Consider the following 4,410-nt stretch of genomic DNA (forward strand, 5'->3'; position numbering starts at 1 on the left):
GATTACAAGTTTAAACCTTCGAATAAGATAGCTTTATATGTATGAATCGAATGATGTTATGAACATCATTACTACCTTAAGTTCCTTGGATAAACCTACTGGAAAAGAGAAAAATGGATCTAGCTTCAACGGATCCTTGAATGGCTCGAAGTTCTTGAAGCAGAATCATGACACGAAAACAAGTTCAAGTAAGATCATCATTTGAAATAAGATTGTTATAGTTATAGAGATTGAACCAAAGTTTGAATATGATTATTACCTTGTATTAGAATGATAACCTACTGTAAGAAACAAAGATTTCTTGAGGTTGGATGATCACCTTACAAGATTGGAAGTGAGCTAGCAAACTTGAAAGTATTCTTGATTTTATGAAACTAGAACTTTTGGAATTTATGAAGAACACTTAGAACTTGAAGATAGAACTTGAGAGAGATCACTTAGATGAAGAAAATTGAAGAATGAAAGTGTTTGTAGGTGTTTTTGGTCGTTGGTGTATGGATTAGATATAAAGGATATGTAATTTTATTTTCATGTAAATAAGTCATGAATGATTACTCATATTTTTGTAATTTTATGAGATATTTCATGCTAGTTGCCAAATGATGGTTCCCACATGTGTTAGGTGACTCACATGGGCTGCTAAGAGCTGATCATTGGAGTGTATATACCAATAGTACATACATCTAAAAGCTGTGTATTGTACGAGTACGAATACGGGTGCATACGAGTAGAATTGTTGATGAAACTGAACGAGGATGTAATTGTAAGCATTTTTGTTAAGTAGAAGTATTTTGATAAGTGTATTGAAGTCTTTCAAAAGTGTATAAATACATATTAAAACACTACATGTATATACATTTTAACTGAGTCGTTAAGTCATCGTTAGTCGTTACATGTAAGTGTTGTTTTGAAACCTTTAGGTTAACGATCTTGTTAAATGTTGTTAACCCAATGTTTATAATATCAAATGAGATTTTAAATTATTATATTATCATGATATTATCATGTATGAATATCTCTTAATATGATATATATACATTAAATGTCTTTACAACGATAATCGTTACATGTATGTCTCGTTTAAAAATCATTAAGTTAGTAGTCTTGTTTTTACATATGTAGTTCATTGTTAATATACTTAATGATATGTTTACTTATCATAGTATCATGTTAACTATATATATATCCATATATATGTCATCATATAGTTTTTACAAGTTTTAACGTTCGTGAATCACCAGTCAACTTGGGTGGTCAATTGTCTATATGAAACATATTTCAATTAATCAAGTCTTAACAAGTTTGATTGCTTAACATGTTGGAAACATTTAATCATGTAAATATCAATCTCAATTAATATATATAAACATGGAAAAGTTCGGGTCACTACATTTAATCACTTTTAAAAGGCTTTTATACATAAAACAATATAAGTATATTTACAAAAGATAGCTATATTTGAATCCTCGTTCTGTTTTCTCTAGATTTCTATACGTATATCTAAGGTATATGTACCCGTACCATACCCAGCTTCTATACGTATTTACTATTGGTTTATACACATCAAATCAACATCTAAATCAGCCATATTACTACCCTAGATATGAGGTAACTAAGATTTGTAAGCTAGTATGGATATTATTACAAAATAACAAACTAAGAACTTGTCCTTGTCCCCCCCCCCCCCATTCACGTTTTTAAGGACCATCACCCATATCATTTCTAGTTCATCATCTCACTTCCAATTACCCTCTAACTCACCTACTTGAAAGCCATAAGAAACCCACATAAATTCAGCAAGTAACCATGAAGATCTAGCTTCAAAAACAAGCCTTAATCATCATAAGAAATTTCTTTCAAGAACACTTCAATAATCCTTCCAAGTATGCAAGTTTACTTCCAACCTTTTGATCTAACTCCACCACTCTTTGATTCCAATATTATTTCTTATCTCTTGCAGTAAATTTGTCCAAGTAACTTGAGGTAGTATCCTTGTTCATAATCTTATTCAATTCATATTCATATAGCTATCTTATTTTGTGTTATAAAATTTTAATAACAAGAACATAGTTTGAATGATTTCAAACTTGTTCGCAAACTAAATAGATCCTTCTAACTTTACTTTTAAAACACTTCAAGACCTATAATATATCATAATGATATGCTAACTTAATAAGATACAACTTGATTTTACAAAGAACACCTTAAAATTGAATCTACATCGTTGGAGTGCAACCGGGGGCTGTTTTGGGTTGGATAATTAAAAACCATCTTAAACTTTGAATTGGAAGTTTATATTCTGGAAAAATGATATTTCTTATGAATATGTTAATATATAAAAATCTCATGGTGTAACTCAAAGTGTAAGTATTTTTGTAAAAATGATCATCTAGATGTTGTTTTTACAACGGAAATGATCACTTTCATAAGATTCACCAAAGTTTGACCTATAACCTGTGATTTCGAATGCAAACTTAGGTATTTACAGTTCATATTCATAAATAATGACTCGATCCAAGGAAGTGGCATGTTGAACCAACAAAAACGGAGTTATATTGAAGAAACTACGGCTAAAACAAAATTGGGTATCCGAAGCTAGTTTAGCTACGAAATTAATTGGAGTAAAATTAAACTAATCATGCCTTTGCTAATTAATATGATATTTTATATATATTTACTTATGATTTGATTTTATATATTTCAGGACCACCCATAAACAACACGAGAAGATTAATCATAAGACCTCATGATTGTACGCAACACGTCATTTGACAACACGGTACTTTATGTACGCAACACGTCATTTGACAACATGGTACCATGGGTCAAGATTAATTCCGATCAATATGAATACGATGGGGTCTTTATTTATTTTATTGAACAACTAATTGTGGACCACTAACATCGGACTGCTAACTACAGACTAATAGATATTAAAAGTATTATAAGTATATATGTAACGATTATTTGATAAGAAAATATGTTAATATATTATATATATTGTTAGGTTCGTGATATCTATTGGAAACCAAGTTGTGTTAAATATCTTCAAGGCAAAAGTGAGTATATAGTCCCACTTTTAAACTCTAAATATTTCGGGATGAGAATACATGCATTTTATGATTTACGTTATGGACATAAGTGATTAAAAATATATATTCTACGTTGAGTTGTACCACTGGCATACTTCCCTGTAACTTGGTAACTACTATTTACATGCGGTATTGTAAACGCGAATCCTGTTGATAGATCTATCGAGCCTGATAACCCCAACTGAACTGGACAACCAGTATTTAACGGTTGCACAGTACTTCATTTCGGTGACTACACTTGATACGGTGTAGTGAGATTTCATAATAAAGGGAATATGCGACGTTGATTAAATGTTAAGTATGGTTATCAAGTGCTCAACCACTTAGAATATTTTTATTAAAACGTTTATGTATATTAAATCTTGTGGTCTATATTTATAACGCTACTAGCATTAAACCTATATCTCACCAACTTTATTTTGACGTTTTAAGCATGTTTATTCTCAGGTGATAATTAAAAGCTTCCGCTGCATTATGTCGAATTTAAGCAGGATTTGGAGTATGCATATTTGTGTCAAAAATAAAACTGCATATCGGAAGATTTGTAATGTGAAATATGTTGGAAATCGTATTGTTATTATCAAATGTAAAGTTTGTAAAACTAAGATTATCGCTAAACGATAATCATTATTATGCAGTTTGAACATTTGATTATAATAAAGGTTATGGTTTGTATTATAAAAACGTATGCAGATTTTGAAAAATGTCACATATAGAGGTCAATACCTCGCAATGACACCAATGAGTACGTGACGTTTATATCCGATATGAACGGGACGCTTCAAAAATAGTCTGAAAATTCCAACAGTCCAACAGTCCAATAGTCGGTATATATATATATATATATATATATATATATATATATATATATATATATATATATAGATATAATCTTAGAATTACCCCACGGCGTATTGTGTACGTATTGTCTTACATCAATCTAAAGATGTATTGTATACGTATTGTCTTAGAATTAACAAAGACGTATTGTGTACGTATTGTCTTAGGATTTATCAAAACGTATTGTGCACGTATTGTCATGGAACGTACCAAGATTATTATATATATATATATATATATATATATATATATATATATATATATATATATATATATATATATATATATATACAATCTCGAAATTAATCAAGATTATAATATTTTGTTATACTAATGATAACATGTCCAAATATATATAGGATATAGGAAAAGTTAACAAGGATATGGTTAATATAGTTTTTATAATATAAATTTCACCCATACCACGTTAATTTTAGCAGATTTTGTTTTGCTCGCCAAATATTCATTACAACTCCGT

The sequence above is a fragment of the Rutidosis leptorrhynchoides genome, chromosome 4, assembly GCF_046630445.1.
Source record: "Rutidosis leptorrhynchoides isolate AG116_Rl617_1_P2 chromosome 4, CSIRO_AGI_Rlap_v1, whole genome shotgun sequence".
Lineage (NCBI taxonomy): Eukaryota > Viridiplantae > Streptophyta > Magnoliopsida > Asterales > Asteraceae > Rutidosis > Rutidosis leptorrhynchoides.